General features: G+C 43.1%; 1 protein-coding gene across 2 annotated transcripts in view; it reads left to right on the top strand.

Moving 5' to 3' along the window:
• Nucleotides 1-15,263: 15,263 nt before the first annotated feature.
• The window catches only part of RAP1A (RAP1A, member of RAS oncogene family), a 74,346-nt gene continuing 67,318 nt past the window's right edge, over nucleotides 15,264-22,291 (top strand). The window contains exon 1 of one of the 2 annotated variants that reach the window (XM_049710678.1): nucleotides 15,264-15,391. The gene's annotated coding sequence lies outside the window, so the exon portion shown is untranslated. The remainder of the gene's footprint in view (nucleotides 15,392-22,291) is intronic. The other variant, XM_049710674.1, reaches the window with a different exon arrangement.

The raw sequence follows: 22,291 nt of genomic DNA, 5'->3' as shown, positions 1-22,291 counted from the left end.
TGTCCACAGTTTAGCTTATAGCCTTCAAAACAAAAGTGAAAAAAATAATCATCACTAAAATAAATAAAAACGAGTCTCCACTTTCTGACAATTTTGATAGTTTCATTTGTTTACCATGTGACAATTTCTACCTACTTCCCATCTTGCCTCGTCATTTGCCTTCTTTGGTGCCCTTTTCCTTCTTCCTCCCTTTGGGCCAACCCATTGACAACCATCCCACAAAATGGCTGGACGGTGAATTGCCTGTCTTACAAATTCATCCTCAAAACAATTGTTCAGTTAAAATACTCTTGGGCCCTCCATCAAAAAAGATCAGCAATGTTCTTTGAAACGTCTAAGCCCGTCTCATGTCTGAACATACCCAGGGCCATGTTCTCTCCATTTCTATGACCCATCAACCTCTCTGACTCTCCGGTTTCCATACTATTAGATTGCTTTGGGGTTAGTTGTGAGGTGAAGACCTACTGCAAAATTCAAGTTGGTAGTCATAATACTACACTGAACCTCAGACAGAAGATTGACATGGTTTCTTACCTGCCAGGAATAAGCAACCCCAGGACTGAAGTGATTTTCAAGATTCAGGATTTGCTGAGTGCTCCTAATTGCTAACAGCCAACAGAGGAAGGGGATGTCCAAACCCAGCCAGCCTACCCTGTGAACTGTTGGGCACAGTCATTCCACTAAAGATGGTGGTTTGCCCATCTTTGTGTTTTGCCATTATTTTGGCAGGATGCAAACCCCCAAGGGCTAATTTACCCCACTGACCGCCACTTAACAGTTAAAAAACAAACAAACAAAACAAAACAAAAAAACAAACAACAAAACTTAGGTTTGTTTATCGAGAAGAAAATCAAAGCTTTGGAGAGAAGACAGGGATAATGTCTTTGGATCCCCAGGGCCTAATGGTCTCAAAAGATATTTACTGAGGTCATTTGATTCCTGTGAGGGTTAATCATACATAATTTTCCAATCATTCCAGTCTTGAAACTACCCTTGGAAGGTAAATCTTTGTCTTAGAGTACAATCAGGTAATGGATTGTGGCCAGACTAATTTCTTAATTTTTATAAAACGTGGTAAAGAGGAGAGGAGCAGCAGCCTGAACCTCCCAAATGCTTAGAATTAATTGATCGGTCATTGATTATCTGTTAAAGATGTTTCTCTCTAAAACTTGGTTGGGGGAAGAAGGAGGGTCCAACGTGGTCACCAAGGTGGCCAGAAATCCAAATGCTATGACAGGCAAAATTCTTGGCATAAGAGAAAAGAAAATTGGGCAATAGGATTAGACTGTGTGTTTCTGAGGTCACGTCAGCAGTCTCCTGGGCCACGGCTTTTGCTTGCTCACAAGGCAGTTTGCTCAAGCAGTGCAGCTGCGGGCAGCAGGGCTTTGGATACAAAGCCCTGGTGAGAGAAAATCAAAATAATCCCCATTAAGTTCCTATTATCTTAAAACTTAGAAACCCTAATGAGAGGCTTCCAGAGTGAGCAGCACAGCAGGAGGGCACGTCTGATGCATGCTGTCTTCTGTGAGGATGTCACTGTCGCCATGGGCAAGCTGAGTGCCCACGTGCATCAGAGCAGTTTCCCTGGAAGCAGCCAAGACTGAGGGGGCACCCCAGGACTCAGAAGCCACGAGGAAGGGACAGAGAAGCAGCCCGGAAGTGACACTGGCGTCCTGAAGGAGACCCTGGGCCTGAGGGGTGACTATCTTTAACCTCGCATTTTGTTAGTTGCTCCTCAGAAACTCTGAGCAGATTTCACTTTGAAGGTCCCAGACTCTTTAGTGTGGTGCTGCCTAAAGGCAGGTCAAATGCCCTGTGCAGGACTCCCTCACCTCTACGATTCTCAAACTATGTTCTCATTATACTTCAGGTAGAGGAATCTCTTATGGGAAGAAGGAGAATGCTTATTCCCCCAGCAATGAGTAATTGTGGAAGCACTCCTCTCTAGACCCGGCAGATGGATTTCAGTGTTTTCTGTCCAAACACTGCGTTCCCCCGCCAGGTCTGCATTACATCTTGGCACTGCGCGGCCCACTAGTACCACATCATCTCTTGGCACTGAGCCAAGAGTGTGCCCAGCAGCGCTCAGCACCATACAGGGAGTCTATGGGGGCCCTCCAAGCTCCCTCCACCGCACTCCTACTGGAGCAGGGGAAGAGATTATCAGGCAGCAAGTCACAGTGTTGTTAGGTATTGTTATTATTACCCTGATGTGTAATAAATCTGCATGGTGCAATAAATTAAGGCAAGGATCTGTTCTCACTTTACACGCTGCCAATAGTTTTATTGTAACAGCTTGAAGATATGCGTTTTCCTTTTTAGGCAGAGCAGAGGAAGCTGTGAAATTTGAAGAGAGAACAAAAGCATACTTGAATGTAGTTTGCAAGACAGGTATTGGACAAAAGGCAGCTCATCAGGACAGGGAGCATCTAACATTTCTGTGTTTAATGGTGTTGGGGAACTTTGACGCCTTACAATGCTGCAATAATTCATTTGAATTCATTTTCCTATCAGTAGATCTGCGTTCTGCAAAGCTGACCTCTCTACCAAGACTTACAGTGCTTTCTTTCAGTGATAAACCTGAGCTGATTGTAAGATCACACAAATTGGTTCTGGAACTCATTAAAGTCAGCAAATGAGCATTAGTGAGATAGTTGCATAGGCTGAAATTGTGATAATCTGTCCATTCACCAAGGGTGAAGAGAGGGGAGGTGAGAAACCCTAGGGCTCCCAGCAGGAAGATTATGATGCATTTCAGGTGCCTGTCCAGTGATGCACATGCCCTGGCTTTTCTTCCTTTACACCACGCACCTCGGTTCTGCAAGAGACAAGGGAAGGGCTTGAGAAATCCTTCCCCTCTATCCTTTGCCAAGTTCAAAGCCCAGGCCGAGGCCTTTAATCATGTCCCCAGCATATCTTACCCTTAATGAATCTTTTTTTGTCAAGAGTGCTCCTCTTTGGTAGGAAATCTATTTCTATTCTTTGTTTCAGAATCTAGCCTTTACTTTTGAAATTCAAATTGTTAGTGATTCAAGATCTCTTAACCCTCTGGTTCCAGGGCTTTCCATTTATCTTGTTCTTCTGTTTCCCTAGGCTCATAGGCTACTTTCCCCTAAACTAGGCATACTGGGTGCTGATGCTCTGCTTTCTGTGCCATTGGATCCCCTGAATGTTTATTAAGCTCTTGAGTACATAGTTGATACTCAGTATATAAATGGTAATTAACTGATTTTCAAAAGAGTCATATATGGCTCATTCTACAACTACCAGCTCTGTTTCCCTAGTTTACCATCATCTCTGTATTACCCTGCACAACTATGCATTCCCCATGACCTTCCAGCCCCAAACAACTGACGGCCTTGGTAATCCCCTTGGCAAAACCCTAAACCTCACCCCTTCAGTCCTCCTTAGAAAATACTACACTCCTTTGCTTGAATCTCATTTATTAGCAACAAGCACTAAGACAGGAAATTTCATTCTATGAGTTTGAGTAATCTCATGAATTCTATTTTTTTCTCCTATGTTTTCCCCTTAATACAGTCTACCTCTGGTTAATCTGTAACAAGCCTAATCAGTATAAACTCTGGAAAAGCTGAGGTCATAATTTCTGAATCTGGTTTGAATTTGGGATTTGCTCCCTCAACTCAAAATTAATATTTTAAATGTACTAGAAGTGTTTTCCACTTTCTGGCCTCAAAGTTATGTTTTTTACACACACAGTTTAGGATCTGGCTCAACTAATTATGAAAATGGAAAGGAAATTTCCAACTCCTTTTCTGGCCTCTCTTCTATCTCACCACTGCCTGCCACCAACATACACACACACACACACACACACACACACACACACACACACACACACAGACATACAAGTCACTGGAGATGGGGAAGATGGAGTCCTTTCTTGAATTCCCCTTAGGTTGTATCACTGTTTGGAAATAATTGGTTCTCATCCAGAAGCAGACAGAGACAGAGTAAGGAGTTACTGTTTTAGCTTAGCCATATAAAGTAGCACGTACCCCAGGCTTTAATCTTTCTGTGAGGCTGCTCTGGGATATGGTCTTCTTTCTAGTGAATAAGCAGATTCATGTTAACAAATATTTACCAAGTACTTATTTTGTTCCCAGTACTGTATTGTTCATTATACTAGCTCATTTAACTTAATTCTTGCCCTTTAATGATATTTTCATTTCATAAATGCGGAAGCAAATGTTTAAAAATATTAGGTGGCTTTTGCTGAATGGTAGAACCAGAATTTTGGATTCCAGGTCTACTGTTCTTCACATTTCACCATGTTTTCTCTTGTCTGATTTTTTAACTTTGTGCTAATAAAATCCTATGTGTAAGAAGTGGAACTCTCTGTATAAAGTAGTTGCTCTTATGTAACATACAGAGCATGGACATGTATGTTACTTAAGAGTATGTACCATTCTGATGAAACCCCATTCTAGAGCTGGCATTGGCTTCTGGGTAAATACCCATCTAGTAAATACTCAAGTAATACTTTATAAAGATTTACACAAATTTCTCACTGGAAATTTGGAGCTTAGGACATCTCCAAGATTGGGTCCAAGCATTATGCATCAAGGGAAGGAACAGAAAGCCTGATGATACTGTAAGACGCTGGTTGTGTGTTCCTTTATGCCATAGATAATGGGTCTAAAAGTTGTATTAATTTGTTGTAAACAAAATTGAAAGTAGGATGAAAATAGGGGGAAAAAAATCTCTGCCTAAATTTTTTTTTTAAAAAGGCACTTGAGGACTTCCCTGGTGGAGCAGTGGTTAGGAATCCCCCTGCCAATGCAGGGGACGTGGGTTCGAGCCCTGGTCCGGGAAAATCCCACATGCCGCGGAGCAAAAAAGCCTGTGCGCCACAACTACTGAGCCCGCAAGCCACAACTACTGAGCCCACATGCCACAACTACTGAAGCCTGCACACCTAGAGCCTATGCTCCACAACAAGAGAAGCCACCACAATGAGACGCCCGCACACCGCAACGAAGAGTAGCTCCGCTAGCCGCAACTAGAGAAAGCAAAAAAGACCCAGCACAGCTATAAATAAATAAATAAATATTTTAAAAGGTACTTGAAATCATAATGCCAGGTTTTTGAAGATGTTTGGTTATCAAATAACCATTTACCTTTCCTATACAGACAACTAGTATTTTTTCAGCATTCACTATATGTTAGTTACCATTATAAATTTTATGTATGATTCAATCTTCACAACAACTCTATGAGGTAAATGCTATCCTCATTTTACATATACAGAAACTGAGGCTCCAACGGGTTAACTAATACGTCTAAGGTCCCACAGTGGCAGGGTCAGAATTTGAAGTCACACTGTGTGACTCCAGAGCCTACATGTTTAATCACACTTAGGGTTGCCAGATAAAATACAGGATGCCAAGTTAAGTCTGAATTTCAGATAAACAAAGCCCAAGTATTGTGTGGAACATATTTATACTAAAAATATATTCATTGTTTATCTGAAATTCAGATTTAACTGGACATCTTGTATTTTTATTTGCTAAACCTAGCAACCCTAACCACACTATTCTGCCTTCTAAAAATGCATACATATGTCTGTATCTATGCGGGTTGCTTAATTTGTGGTTTACATATGCTTGAGTTTTGTTACAGAATAGGAAATGATGTTAACTCATAGCCACAAAGTTAGAGCAAGCCCTCTTGGATTCCTTTACCCTCCATTTATTGAAGGCTGGGTTGGTCTGGGGCCAGTCTTATCCTTGATATGGCAGTTAAGTGCAAGCTTTTCTCTTTTGATAAGAGAAGACTTTGCTTACTGTTGGCACATTCTGGCCTCCTGCCTATATTGAGCTCTCTCCTCAGTGGCCAGAAGTTTTCTCCCTGGTACTCATCCTTATCCAACTTCCTTGCTGCAGAAATCTTTGATTCTTTCTTGGAGTTTCAGAGCTGCATGGTTGAGTAGCTGCTTCCTCCCAAATGACAATGTTCACAGAAAGAAATGGAAAAGAATGAGCTGGCTTAGCAGAAAGGGACCTTGCATATAAAGTCTGCTGTATAAAACATATAAATAGGCAATCTACACACCACCAAACAAGCACTCATGTTTATCAGTGTGTGTACTCTCCACTCTAATGTACATCATGCAGGGACTTCCCTGGCAGTCCAGTGGTTAAGACTCCAGGCTTCCACTGCAGGGGGCACAGGTTTGATCCCTGGTCAGGGAACTAAGATCCCGCATGCTGTGCAGCCAAAAAAAAAAAAAAAAAAAAAAAAGTTCTCCTTGGAAATAGAAACTGTTTTTAATGGCCACTTAGAAGACAAATATATTGTCCCTAGATCACACAATGCATTAAAAAAAATAAAGGACTTTTGAATTAGCTTATCTTTATTATCTTTCAATAATGTGGATAATTGAAAAGTGACCATCCATTTACAGGCTTGGATGGTTACAGAGTTACCTCTATAGTCACGATTTTTTAAAATCTTTTAAACAGCATGAATTTTTAAGAACTTAAAATAAAATAATAATGATAGATAATATTTATGATAACATAAAACCAACATTTTGCCATTATGTGCCAGGTTCTAAAAACAGTATTTTTTCTTTTTGCAGTACGCGGGCCTCTACTGTTGTGGCCTCTCCCGTTGCGGAGCACAGGCTCCGGACGCGCAGGCTCAGTGGCCATGGCTCACGGGCGCAGCCGCTCTGCGGCATGTGGGATCTTCCCGGACCGGGGCACGAACCCGTGTCCCCTGCATCGGCAGGCGGACTCTCAACCACTGCGCCACCAGGGAAGCCCTAAAAACAGTATTTTATATGCCTGATTGCTAAAATTTTTACCAAAACCCTATGATATTTTGTACTTTTAGTAGTACGATATCACAAAAAAGAACACTGAGGCTGAAAGGGGTTAAGTAGTTTGCCCAAGGTGGCACAGTTGGTAAGTGGCTAAATCTGCATTTAAACCTATATAGGACTTCCCTGGTGACGCAGTGGTTAAGAATCCACCTGCCAGTGCAGGAGACATGGGTTCGAACCCTGGTCTGGGAAGATCCCACATGCCGCGGAGCAACTAAGCCCGTTTGCCACAACTACTGAGCATGCACTCTAGGTCCCGCGAGCCACAACTACTGAAGCCCGCATGCCTAGAGCCTGTGCTCCGCAACAAGAGAAGCTAACGCAATGAGAAGACCGTGCACTGCAACAAAGAGTAGCCCCCACTCGCTGCAACTAGAGAATGCCCGCGCACAGCAACAGACCCAACACAGCCAGAAAAATAAAAAGTAAAAATGTAAGTTAGGCATTAAAAACTAATAATAATAAAAAATTTAAAAATAAACCTACATAGTCTCACTCCAAAGACCATATGCTTAATTACTGAGCAATAATGCCTCCACAGCATAAGATCGGTAGATACAGCTTCTGTGGTGAAAAAGAAGTTTTTAAAAAATTTCCAATCTGTTGCTGACCCTTTCACTCCAAAGGCATGAAGTGCTTTCTTTCTGAAAAAGTAAGGAATATCCAGGCGGAAAAGAAGGTGGGTGGCAAATAGCCAAAGTGGTTAGTATTAATTTAGATGATTAAATTCCTAGAAACGCAACCTACCAAGACTGAATCATGAAGAAACAGAAAATCTGAACAGACCAATTACCAGTAATGAAATCAAATCAGTAATCAAAAGCCTCCAACAAACAAAAGTCCAGGACCAGATGGCTTCACTGGTGAATTCTACCAAACATTCGAAGAAGAACCAATCCTTCAACAAAATAAAAAGGGAACCCATTGAATGGAAGAAAATATTTGCAAATTATATATCTGGTAAGGGGTTAGTATCTAAAATATATAAAGAACTCAAACAACTTAATAGCAAAAAACCAACAACCTGAATAAAAAATGGGCGGAAGATCTGAATAGATATTTTCCCAAAGATATACAGATGGCCAACACAAACATGAAAAGGTGTTCAACAACAGTAATTAAGCAAATCAAAACTACAATGAGCTATCACCTCACACCTGTTAGAATAGCTATTAAAGACAACAAATAACAAGTGTTGTGGAGAAAAGGGAACCCTCATGCACAGTTGGTAGGGTTATAAATTGGTGAAGCCACTATGGAAAACGGTATGGAGGTTCCTCAAAAAATTAAAAATAGAACTACCATATGATCCAGCAATTCCACTTCTTGATATTTATCTGAAGAAAATGAAAAACTAACTTGAAAATATTTATGCACCCCCATGTTTGTTGCAGCATTATTTACAATAGCCAAGACATGGAAGCATCCTAAGTGTCCACCGATGGATGAATCGATAAAGAAAATCTGGTGTATGTATATAAAATGGAACATTATTCAGCTATAAAAAGGAAATCTTGCCATTTGTGACATGTGGATGGACCTTGAGGGCATTATGCTATGTGAGATATGTGAGGGAAAGGCAAATACTGTATGATCTCTCTTATACTTGGAATCTAAAAAAACAAAAAAACAAACAAGCTCATAGATATCTAGAACAGATTGGTGATTGCCAGATTTGGGAGATGGAGGGGGTGAGAGAAATGGGTGAAGGGGGTCAAAAGGTTAAAAAAAATTAGATGTTGTCTGACTACTATACACCTTATACCTCATGTGACTCACTATACAAGCTGGGCAACACCTGCACTGGTCTATGCCCTGCTCAAGTAGACAGGTCTACTGACGACTCACTTGTAAGTCACAGCAATATAAGTAGCCACAAAAGATTCTAAATTCTTACTGTCATTTTCTGTACTTATCTTAAGGTCAACTGGGGCTATAGTCTGAATGTTTGTGTCCACACCCGCATTCATATGTTGAAATCCTAACTCCCGAAGATGATATAAGGAGGTGGGCACCTGGGAGGTACTTATGTCATGAGGATAGAGCCCTCATGAATGGGATTAGTGCCCTTATAAAACACATGCCAGAGAGATCCCTAGCCCCTCTCACCAGGTGAGGACACAGCAAGAAGGTGCTGCTACGAATCAGAAAGAAGGCCCTAACCAGAATATGAGCATACTGGCATTGTGATCTCAGTTTCAGCCTCCAGAACTGTGAGAAATACATTTCTGTTGTTTATAAGCTACCCAGTCTGTGATATTTTGTTATAGCAGCCCCAACGAACTACAGCAATTGGTATTAAACAATTCTATGGACCAGAACCAGTATGTGGACCACACTTTGAACAGCACTAATATAGAAAAGATCAGCTTAGCACATAACTAAAATATACAAATATGCTAATGATTTAGATGGTTGGCTATACTCTCTCTCCCTCACCCACTGCCCCCCCTCACTCTCTCTCAACAACACGCATGCACACACACACACACTCACACACACACACACACACACACACACTCCTGAAATATTTATTGAGAACCTACTATATGCCTGGTACTTTTCTAGGCTCTGGGAATACAGCAATGAACAAAACAGATCAAGTGCCTGTCCTCAGAGAACTTATGTTCTAATCCAACGAATGTTTTGACACCAAAAGTTCTGGGTTCCAGCTCAAGATCTTGCCAGTTAACAGCTCTGTGCTTCTGTACAATTCATGTAATCCCCCTGAACAAGTTTTCCCTAGTGCAAAATAAGCCTGATACCTACCTTAATGACATTGTTGGTAGGATTAAATTAGGTACTGTGGAAATATTTTGAAAACTTTAAAGTTATATACCAACATCAGGTCAGTTTTACCATGTGTCCTTCTTGAAGCCAAGGGCCATATCTTCCTGTCTTTGTATCCAGGGCAACAAGCATAACTGCTTGGCAAGTAACAAGCACTCGGTTAAGGTTTGCTGAATAAATAGATGTTAAGGTCCTATACATCTGAGTTATGTTTTTTGTGTAAAATGTTATAACTGCTCTTCAAATCCTTAAAACCACTGCACCAACAGGAAAAGTATATTTGGCACTGCAGAGCATGGCACGTGTAATTCTATTCTTGGGTTACAGGTTTCTAAGAGTCCGAGGCCTAAAAATATATATTCTGAACACTTATTAGATGGAAACCTCTTTTTATGGATTTGTATCACCATCTGAACGCTTCTTAAAGGTCTTTTCCATAAATTGACCCTAGGAGTAGCTATGCTGGTCCTGCCAGTTCTAAGCATGCCCTTGCTCTCTAGGGTTATGAGCTAGAACTGAGTTGTCAAAGTACCCTGTAAAAGTTGGGAAGCGTTTGGAAGAAACTCTCAGCAAATGGTAACATGAAAAGAAATATAGTCAGGTTGCTTCTTTTCAAAAATTGGAATCTCATATTAGTTTTGTTTTTTGTTTTTAATTTTAAGGTCAGCTTATTAAGTTCAATGATGAAAGCTATCAGAAGAATATTTTCCTGAAAATGATTTTTTCTTAGAAAAAGAGAAAGGAAAATGACCACCCTCTCAGCATAGCCACAGATGCTGTGGCAGTCAGACCTCTCTGTGGATGGCGGTAGCCCATCAGTTGGTCAAGTCACTCTCAGGGTCAGCAGGACTGTAGTCTGGATCACCCTCACTCTCCTCCAGATCCTGGAACAAAGAATCATCTACCTCCACATTGTTTCTAGCATCCTCCAAGAACCGGATATCAGATGTGTCAAAATTATGCTCTATTTCAAATGGCTGTTTCCCACTTTACTTTTTCCTGCTTGTTCTTCCTCTTTCATTCATTGCTTTTTAATTTCCAAGAATTCTGCATCAAACTTGGCCTTCCAACTGAAGAAATTCTCAAGTGTAACAGGAGTACTTCTTGGCTTCTTCTGCTTCTTTTTCTTTTTGTTTCTCCCAGGGTATACAGACATGCTCTTTCAGGGTTAGAGATATTACTCTTGGAGGCAGAGAGAGGCACAAATTCTCTTGTAGAACTCAATGCAGTGGCTAGTTGAGGAGTACCTCATATATATAAGGTGCAAGACTGACACTGAAGGGGCACTAACACAATTAGAGTGATCTGCAAGGAGGAATATTTTGTAACGGAAATGCCATGAATACATAAAATACATAACAAGGCAACATATAAGTGCCACAGGTAATGTAAAAACAGAAACTGTAGGGAATTCCCTGGCGGTCCAGTGGTTAGGACTCGGTGCTTTCACTGCTGGGGTCCAGGTTCAATCCCTGGTCAGGGAACTAGGATCTCCACAAGCCGTGCAGCACAGCCAAAAAAAAACCAAACCAAAACAAACAAAAAACCCCACAGAAACTGTATTTCAGAGGAGATGAAAAATCAGAAAAGTTTCCAGGGGGGATTCCCTGTCGGTCCAGTGGTTAAGACTCCACGCTTCCACTGCAGGGGACGCGGGTGTGAACCCTGGTCTGGGAACCAAGATCCCACATGTCACATGCGGCACCCACCCCCATCCTGCCAAAAAAGAAAAGTTTCCAGATACAAACTGCTATGCAAGACAGGCCTTCGAGAATTTCAACAAATTTGGGGCCGAGAGGCAATTGTCTCTGTTCCAAGCAAAGACAATTTAGACAAACGCGTTGACTGCTTTGTAAAAAGTTGGTAGAAATTATGGCAAGCAGTTCAATTTTGCTTGAGAACCAACTCTATATTATGTAAAGGGGCAGTGCAGGGTAAGGCTGGAAAAGGGGAATGGAGACATATAACTGGACAAATGCCAGATTAAGCAGTTTTACCTAATTTGACAGGGAAAATAATTTTTAAAATAGGGTTGGAGCTGTGATCTGGCCACTGCTTTAGGGAGATGGCTCTGGAAAGAACACAAAATGTATTGAAGGGAAAGCAACTAAGCAGGAGACCAAATAGGAAACTACAACAAAAGTCTAGAGAAGAGGTAATCAGTACCTGACCTAGGGCAGTGGCAATGGTGATAGAGAGGAGGGGGCAGATGGAAGAGACATTGGGTAGGAAAGGTCTATACGTGTCTGTCCAATATGGTAGCCCCCAGCCACATGTGGCTATTTAAATCTAATTTAAATACCCTAAAGTTAAATAAAATTTAAAATCTAGTTCCTCAATCAATGCTTGATAGCCACATGTGACTATTGTATTAAATATACAGCTAAACATTACCATCACAGCAGAATGTTCTGTTGGACGGTGCTGATCGATATACTTTGAGGACCAATTGGGTACAGGAATGGGGAAGATGGATTAAATGTGGCTGAGCTTTGGTGGATGAGTAACTGAGAAAGACAGTGCCAAGAGCAGGAAAGGGGAAGTAAGGAGGAAAGATGTCGTTTAGTTTCTGTCAAACACCAGGCAGGACAAAGCATCTACACAAATGCTCAGGTGGGTAGAGCAGGGCATGAGTGGGCTCTCCCAAGCCTTGTCAAGCCACATGATTCCCCGTCCTCCAACTTCCCCTTCCCTGCAGTATTGAGTTGGCTTATCCTCTATCGGGCTCAGTTTCTCCCCAGCTAGGGCGGCTCCCTCAACCTCCCCCAGATCAGCGGCTCACAAGAACTGTGACAAGGCAGGAGCCCGAGAGCCTACTGTTTCCTCCGCTCAGAGGCGCCTGCCTGGATCCTCATTTCTCACAGATACCTTCGCTTCCTCTCTCCCAACTGCCTCACTCACCCTTCCCTATGCTCAATCCTTGGAAAGTCCCCTTGATCCCACTTATTTGACTGCTTCCTCTTGAACTCTTCTCTCCTACAAGAACCACGACACCATTGACCCCACCGCTTTTTTACTTGCCCTCTCTTCCCTCTCAGCTTAGATTCTAAGGTTTATCACTATAACCACTCCCTGGCTTGTACCCCTCCCCCCTCTAATGACTTTCATCAGCAAAACCCAGCCCTGGCCAAATCCACCTCTCCTTCAACCCCACAAGCAAAGGAATGTGGCTGGATAAAAACCACACAACCTTGCTGAGTGGTCTCACTTTAGATACAGGACCACTGACTCAAGAGGGCCCTCAGCCTTGTCCGTACTACACTTCTCCAGTAACTCTTCCACTCTGAGGGAATTCCTTCTCACCTTCTTCTATCTCCTTAAATAGCCAACAGCCCCACCCCACTCACAGCTTTCTATTGCTTAGAATAAAAGAAAGCTCACAGCCCTAATCTACCTCATCAAACCCACTGAGGCAACCGCACAACAAAGAATATTCCGTGCAAACTGGGAAAAGGTGCACACAGACTGCGTGTGCGCGTGCACGTGTGTGTGTGTGTGTGTGTGAGATGTGGAGGATTTGCTAAAAGGCACCACCTCTGCAGTTGGAGCAATTAGAAAAGGTGCTCCTTACTGCAGGTTGATTTGGCCTCAAACTTGGTTGGCAGAACAGGGGCTGGATTTCAGCTCCCACCTGCCTCCTGCACGTCAGTGGCCTGAACAGGCTACCAAATGTACTACCTGACCTACCTGCATTTGCACCCACGGACTTTGCCTCCTCTCCAAAAAGAGTGTGTGAACATACTGTCCTTGCTCCTATCCAAGGCCAACTCCTCCACTTCTACACTAGGTCTCATCGTTTCTCACCTACTGGAGGACAAGCTTTCTCCAGCTGTCTCCTCTTATCTTCTGCGTCATCACCTTTACCTCTCTAAAGGTTCATTCCAGAATACCAACATAAGGAAACATCCCCCATCTTTAAAATACCTTCCCTTAATCCCAAGTACTCCTCTCTCTCCCTCTTTCTTTACAGCAAAGCTCCTCAAGAGCTGTTTAGACTTGCTATAAACACTTTCTCTTCCTCACCTCCCATCTCTTGTTCACACTAATCAGACTTTCTGCCCAATGACTCTGTTGAAACTGCTTTCGTCAAGGACATCAGCAACCTTCATCAGGTCAAATGCAGTGTTCAAACTCTCAGTCCTCATCTTACTTATTTCAACGGTATTTGATAAGACTGGTCACTCCCACCTTCCTGAAACAATTCTCTTATCTTCCAACACTCCACCCTCTCCTGGTGTTCCTCCTACCTCGTAGCTCCTTCTGCTCTTCTACAGAATTTCCAAAGGTTGAAGTTTACCTTCCTCCTCCCCTCTAGCTACTCTCCCTCCTAAGTGATTTTACGTAGACCTAAGGCTTTAAAAAGCATCTATGTGCCGATGACTCCCAAATTCATATGTTCAGACTCATATATCCATCCAACTGTTTTGCATCTCTACTTGGATGTAGAACAAGCACCTTATGCAACATGTGCAAAACAGAATTCCTGATTTCCCCCACCTCAGATTTTTTTCCTTTTTAAATCTTCCCCATCTCATTAAATAGTATCACCATTAACCTATCCTTTACGCCCTGAACCTAAGTATCATTCATGATTTTTTGTTCCTTCACACACTCTCTGCCAAATCCATTCCAAATCTATATGTATCTGAATACATCCCGAAACATCCCTTCTCACCCCTTTTCTGCTGCCATCCTAGTCCAAGCTACCATAAACAGCTTCCTTACTGGTCTCCCTGAGGACATCTGTGCTTCCCTGTTGTGTATTTTACACACATTAGCAAGAGTAACTTTTTCAAATGTGAATCAGATGCGGTCACTCCTCTGCTCACCCTCCCATGGCTTTCTGTTGCTCTTATTAACAGCCCATAAGGCGCCATAGGATCTGACCTCTTCCCCACCTCTCAGCCTAACTACTACTGCTCTCTGGCTAACTGACTACGCTCAGCCATACTGGCCTTTTGTTGGTCCTGCAACATGCCAGGCTATTCCCACTTCTGAGTTTATGGCTGATGTTCTTTCAGCTTGGAAAGACCCCCCTACCCCTCTCCTCCCGAGGTATTTGCTAGGCTCACCCCTTCATATCATACATGTATGTGCTCAGAGGTCTCCTCTGAGGGGCAATACCTGGCCATCTATAAAGTCATCCCATTCCTGGCTTTATATTTCTTCACACAACATCACTTCCCGAAATTTTTGTTTACTTGTTTGTTGTGTCTCCTCTCTCCCACTAGAATGCAAGCTCCACGGGGCCTTTGCTTGCCAACGGCATTCCCTGAACCGAGGACAGTGCCTAGCACCTACTAGATGCTCAATTAGTACTTATCAAATGGTTGCATTCCCTCCAAAATTCTATTCTCCTGAATCTTCAGACCCTTCCTCATTTCCTTTCCAGCCTCCCACACCACCACCCCACGCAAGGCAAAGCTGCAACTCCCCGCTCTTTCCTCTGCGTTCTTAGCTCTTCCACCGCCTTCCAGCGCGGCCCCTTTAAGCGGACTCCGGAAAGCCGCGGGGAAGGCGGGGCCGAAACCTCGCCGATGCTGACTCGAAGGGGCGGGGCGGAACTAAGGGGGCGGGGCCTGCGTGCTGCGTGCGTGCGCGTTCTGGAGGCGCCGCCGCCGCCGCCGCTCTCGAGGCCGCCGCCGCCGCCGCTGCCGCCGCCGCCGTCGCCGCGCAGAGCCGGAGCAGGAGCCACGGCCGAGAGGAGGGAGGAGGAGGAGGAGGAGGTGGAGGAGGCGCCGGACCGCGGGGGTGAGTGAGGGGCGGGGAGCCGGAGCCGGCCCCAGAGGGAGCAGGGGGCGCGGGTCGGCCGAGCCCGGGCTGAGGCGGCTCCTGTCGCCGGTCAGTCCCCTGGCTCCCCCTTCTTTCTCCGCGTTCCCTCGGTGTCCGGGGCGGCGGCCCGGGGGCCTGGCCGGCGGGAGGGGCCAGGGCTCGGGGAGGCCCGGCCGCTGCCGCCCGGGGCCAGAGCCAACCACGCCCGCGGACCGAGCCGGTCGACTGTGGTTGGGCCTGCGGGAGAGGGACGGGAGGGGCCCGGGCCGGGTGTGGGAGAGAAAGAGGACATTGTGTCCCCCACCCTCCAACTCCCTGAGGTGTCATGGCACAAGCCCATTTCCCTCGCCATCTCCCCGGACATAGTGCCCTCGCCCCTCGCTGCCTGAGAGAGGTAGATTAGACATCGCTGCATTTTTTTTCTTCTTGCTTGTCCCCAGACTAGGGTCAGATCTTCTTTCAAACGCAGCTCACCCTTTGGGGGGCACGCGTAGAAGGGGGTTGCAGGGTTGGGTGAATTTTCTGTCCTCCCTCGGCTCCTTGGAGAGGTGCGGGTAGACGGGAGCGGTGTCCTTTCTGTGTTCCCTTGTTAGGGTTCGGGGTCTCCCGTTCCTTCCTTCATTCCCCCGGTGCACAGGGCTGACATCTCTACACCCGACTCCACCTCTCAGCTCCTTTCCCGCCCTCTCTCCCCCACGTCTTCCGTAGCATGCCATGTGTTCGCTTTTTCAGCGTTGCCTTTCTTGGATCTCTGCTTTTTCCCTGAATTTTGTTAGGGAAGAGGTCACTGTGTGATTCTTCTTGTCTTCCTTCAAACGGGGACTGGTAGGAGTGTCTTTTGCCCCCTCGTTCAGGAAGTTAAGGACAGTGTCTTAGATAAATTGTGTAATTTACTGCTATAGGGGAAAGATGAGGGGAAGACATCAACTCACAGGGCTAAGAACCAGTTTAGGGGACCATTTGACCTCTTGGAAAAAGAACTAGCATTGAGGAGTTAATGTATTCCGTTTTGGGAGGGAAGATCGTTTTGTCACTGCTTTGAAGGGAGGTGGTTTTAAGAAGGAAGGGAATAACAGGGCAGGAGGTTATTGGGTCACAGTCGTACAGGTGGCCACAGTTTTCTGCTTCCTGGGTGTGAGATGATGATTTTTCCTGTTTTTAATCACAGTAAAAATGAAGGATCAGCTCTTAGTTTTAACGTGGGGCTGCTACCTTCAAAAGCATGCTGAAAGGGCAGTCTCAGAAGGGATGCTGCTGGAAACAGGATTTGGAAACTTTATTTTGGTTTCCTGTCAGAGTGTGTGGGGGTGGGCACACGTGTGTGTAGTTTTTCTTTTCTTTTGATGTAACTGATACCTGTGATATTTTGCCATAATAAGCACTAAATCAGGCCCTGATCCCCTGTCTGTCTTTATTATGATTTCCTATAACACTTTCTGTTTGAAATTATATTTGTGTTGGTTGAAATTCTTTTTAGTCTGGTGTTTCAGTGAATCTTGTTTACTCCGCATTTTGAATTATGTACTACAAAATATACTTAGGTGTAAGGTACTGAGGATCACACCATGCCCACTGGCACATGGTAGGCACTTGGTATTTCTTGAATGAATTGTTTGATTACAAAGATGTGTCTAAGTTTTACATATCATCTATCTTTTTGAGAGGTAGCTCAAATTAGAAGATTGCATTTCACTTCCAATATACAAAATACTAATTATTAACGTTTTTTGGGCCACTGACACCTTTGCGAATATAGTGAAATATACGTATAGACTCTCTCCTCAGGAAAGAAGCAATAGACATTTATGCACAAAATTTCACATTCAGTTTCAGGGACCCTCTGAAACCAACCATGGGTGCTTGTCTTAAATGTAAACTGGAATCCTGAGTATTATTCAGTTCCATATTAAAACTGTTCAAATACCTTTGTTCACCTTCTGTGTGACCTCAGGAATGACAGTGTCTGCCCTTACAGACTAAACTTTGGGTCTTTGGAAACAAGATTTAAGAGTGATTGTTATTACAATTTTATGTGGAAAAGTTCTCATTAATAACTTTTACCAATAATTTTGAACTAGTAATTTTAAATTTTTTTTTTTTTTTTTTTGCGGTACGCGGGCCTCTCACTGCTGTGGCCTCTCCCGTTGCGGAGCACAGGCTCCGGACGCGCAGGCTCAGTGGCCATGGCTCACGGGCCCAGCCGCTCCGCGGCATGTGGGATCTTCCCGGACCGGGGCACGAACCCGTGTCCCCTGCATCGGCAGGCGGACTCTCAACCACTGCGCCACCAGGGAAGCCCCTGAACTAGTAATTCTAAACAAACGGCTTTGAAGGAAATAAGATTGTTATAGTCACTTTTGACAGCTTAAAATCATAATCACGACTGACTTATGATTTTTATTGTGCAAACTCCTTAGCAATATGATCAGCACTTGAAAATGTTCATAGATCATTTTTCCTGTTCTCTTCCAAGCTTGTTTATATGCATGGTTTTTCATGTAGTTAATAATTATTGTACAATTATCAACATCCAGTATTAATCTAACAAGTGCTTTTTAAATGCCTATTAATACAAAGTCCTTGCTGTCATAGAGCTTATATACTAATCAGGAGAGGTGGGCCATAACCAGATAAATATAGAATAAGTCAGATGATAAGAGGTATGCAGAAGAGTAAAGTAGGGTAAGAGGATAAAGAGAAACAGTAGCAAGGAAGGGTAGTCAGGGAAGACATGAGTGAGGGATATATGCTCTCTTGGGGAAGAAGGTTACAGGCAGAGAGGACTGTTAAGTGCAAAGACTGCTCAGTCTTTGCCTTGACCTTTTGGAGAAGGCCAGTAAGCAAGAGGGAAAGTGAGAGAGCTTGAGGTTAAAGAAGTAGCCGAGGCCACTATAAAGCCTTTTAGGCAATGGTCAGAACTTTGGATTTTACTTTGAATGAGATGGGAAACCACTGGAGGGTTTTGAGTAGAAGAGAGACCTGTTCTGACTTACGTTTGTGGGAAATGTTCTGGCTGCTGTGTGGAAATCAACTGGGAGAGGGGGGTGGGAGTAGAAGCAGGAAGACCTTAGGAGGTTAATCTTCATTTTAAACCTTTTTCTGTGGTTGCAAAATAGTCCATCTACCTGCTCTTGGGCGTATAGGTAGTTTCCTTTTCCCCCTATTGAAAATAACAATGAAATGAACACTTTTGTGTATGCAACATTTTCTTTCTTTTCGAATATTTCCTTGGAATTGATTTCCAGAAGTACTGCTGAATCAAAGTATATAAATATACTTGTCTTCTTGGTGTGTCTATTAATTCCTTCAGAGAGTAGATTGTACTAGTTAAAAGTGACAGTTGTTGATCTTAAGTTTCATGCAGTGTCACTTGCATTGAATATTATTATTTAATACTTTAAAAAATAATTTGAGTTATAAAAAAGAGACCTTTTAGATTGTTAGAGTGAATTTTCCAGTAGCTCACGTGAGTTCATTAGTTAGCTCACCTCTCTCTTTAACATTTGACAGCAGCGTGCCAGCTGTTGGTGCTAACTGTTGGGGATACATCGTTGAATTAGAAAGGGTCTCTGCCCTCAGGGAGTTTTACATAATGTGATAGTTAAATAACTTCAGATCTTGCCAGTGTTTACTGATACTCAAGAACTTTGTTAGTATATGGTTGATGATCTTTTATATAGAATGGACATTCCAATCAAGCACCTAATTTTTCATATTGATAATTCTTTTTTTTTTTGCAAAGGGATTTTTAAATGGCATCTGCAATTTGTTTAATTTCTGTTTTGTATGTCTTTAGAATCATACATCTCTGATAGCCCACGTTTTGTTCTTTGCAGTAAATTTACGCAGATAGTACTTGGTTGAGGACTTTCACAGTTGAATTTTTAAATTGTTGTAATTCTTTATAAGTTATTCAAAACACAGAGGCTGTTGTTTCTGTTAAATAAGGTCAGCACTGCATCTTTGAAATTTTATTTAGATTATAAAGGAGGATGATACCAGTCTGTTTTGATAGAGTCATACCACTGGGCGTCTACATGGCTTGATTTGGCATGAGCGGAAACTCCAATATCTATGAATTGAGTGGGTTGAACTAATAGAGTTACCTGCAAGCACCTAGCACTGTGTCTGACACGAGCTAGGGACTCAGCAAATGTTAATTGAACCTCGGATAACCTCTAAGCTCCCAGTTCTAAAATTCTCTTATTTTAGAAGGTCAATAAAAATATCTTGTATAAAGCATTTATATCTTAATGTTGTGGTGAGTTTAAAATTGTGAACATAAACTTACTTCCTCCTAATGTTCCTTTCAGATTGAACTCATCAGTTTTAAAAAGAGTTATGGCATATTGCCAAGTATTTTCTGCTCGTTCCAATGTCATATACTGCTGCATGACTTAATGCCAAATTCATATCTTATGGAAATGATTAATGTTAAAAATAAAGATATTTAAGCTTTCTTATGTTACTGAAACAGATGAAACATCCATTTTTTCCCCTTTTTTCTGTGTGTGAAATTTGAACCTATAAACTTACCATGATGTTCTGATCAGTTAAGCAGTTCAACAGAGAACTATGCCATTCTGTCATTTTTGCTTGAAAATAGGCCTTTTAGAGGTAGAAGGTACAGGTATGCACCAATAGAAAAAGGAAATTGTGTATGATGATTAAGGTGGAATTGAAATAAGAAATAGTATACTTTTATAAGTGGAATATCTCAGGATTAAATATGTTCTATGAAATTAATTTCAATCATTAGACTAATGGCTTTTTTTTTTTTCAGTTCAGATGACTTACTTAGGCTATATAAATTTAGGTTAGATAAATCTGGAAAAGATTTCTTTGCATATCCAGTTTTCCCAGAGATAGAGATAAGTTTCCTATCTTCAGCGTATTTATTTAGTTCACATTGATAGAGAGTGGTTCAAAGTGTAGAATGGTAAAACTAACCAAATTTGGAATTAAATATGTAATTCTGTGTTTGGTTTCAGAATATATTTATATTAGGCCATATCTCATAAGGATAGGAATGTACTAAACACATAACTGATAAAAGACACTGTTGGATTAATTAAAACTTAAGTTGATTTACTTCAAATTCACAAGTATACATGTATACCTATAACACGCATGGTTGTTTGCAATGCTGTGTTATACTCACTCATTTTGGTTGTAAGAAATAACTTTGCTTAGGCTAGAACTGTGGCTTAGTTATCAATGACAAAAGTGTAAAGTTGGAGAGACACAAAGAACTGAGTACAACTGTTTCTTTGGACAAAGCCCAAATGCCGCTTGTAAGATTCTAAGTTAGTAGTAGTAAGAATTCTCTCTTATTGCAGACTGAACATTTCAGATCTGTCAGATGTGTGATCCGGAGAGTAAATTCATTCACTCTGTTTTCAGTGATATTTTTAAATTCATTTATAAATAGGATCATTCTGTTCTAGACATGTTGGCTGTTTTATAGGACATTAAGCAAGCAACCATAACTTAATTATTTTAGCAGCTGACATTTAACACTAATCTTTGGGTTTTATGTAGTTTTCAGTATCTATTCCAAATCATTGATGTCTTTTGAACTACCTTATTTATTCATTTATTTGGCTGAACCGGGTCTTAGTTGCGGCATGTGGGCTCTTTTAGTTGCAGTATGCAGGCTCTTAGTTGCGTCATGTGGGATCTAGTTCCCTGACCAGGGATTGAACCCGGACCCCCTGCATTGGGAGCTCACAGTCTTTTTTTTTTTTTTTTTTTTTTTTTTTGCGGTACGCGGGCCTCTCACTGCTGTGGCCTCTCCCGTTGCGGAGGACAGGCTCCGGACGCGCAGGCTCAGCGGCCATGGCTCACGGGCCCAGCCGCTCCGCGGCATGCGGGATCCTCCCAGACCGGGGCACGAACCCGTATCCCCTGCATCGGCAGGCGGACTCTCAACCACTGCGCCACCAGGGAAGCCCGGGAGCTCACAGTCTTAACTACTGGACCACCAGGGAAGTTCCTGCACTACCTTTTTTTAAATTTATTTTTTAAATTTATTTATTTTTGGCTGCATTGGGTCTTTGTTGCTGTGTGCAGGCTTTCTCTAGTTGTGGTGAGCGGGGGCTGCTCTTCGTTGCGGTGCGCGGGCTTCTCATTGCGGTGGCTTCTCTTGTTGCGGAGCACAGGCTCTAGGCGCGGGGGCTTCAGTAGCTGTGGCATGCAGGCTCAGTAGTTGTGGCTCATGGGCTCTAGAGCGCAGGCTCAGTAGTTGTGGCGCACGGGCTTAGTTGCTCCGTGGCATGTGGGATCTTCCCGGACAAGGGCTCGAACCCATGTCCCCTGCATTGGCAGGTGGATTCTTAACCACTGTGCCACCAGGGAAGCCCCCTGAACTACCTTTTATTTATTTATTTATTTTTAATGCATTTATTTATTTTATTTATTTAATTTTGGCTGCGTCAGGTCTTTGTTGCTATGGATGAGATTTTTCTAGTTGCGGTGAGCGGGGGCTGCTCTTCGTTGCAGTGCGTGGTCTTCTCATTGCGGTGGCTTCTCTTGTTGTGGAGCACAGGCTCTAGGCGCCCGGGCTTCAGTACTTGTGGCATGCGGGCTCAGCAGTTGTGGCTCGCGGCCTCTAGAGCGCAGGCTCAGTAGTTGTGGCGCATGGGCTTAGTTGCTCTGTGGCATGTGGGATCTTCCCGGACAAGGGCTCGAACCCATGTCCCCTGCATTGGCAGGCGGATTCTTAACCACTGTGCCACCAGGGAGGCCCCCTGAACTACCTTTTAAACTCTAGCTGTGAAAATATTGCATAACTTGATTATTAGATTTCAGATTCAGTCATTGAACAGAAGTTTGGGTGACCCAGTATTTGGCAGTTTGACAGAAACTGAGATGTGAGTC

Source organism: Orcinus orca, chromosome 1 (genome assembly GCF_937001465.1).
Source record: "Orcinus orca chromosome 1, mOrcOrc1.1, whole genome shotgun sequence".
Lineage (NCBI taxonomy): Eukaryota > Metazoa > Chordata > Mammalia > Artiodactyla > Delphinidae > Orcinus > Orcinus orca.
Note: the sequence above shows the minus strand (reverse complement) of the source record. Positions and strands in the feature narration are given on the sequence as shown.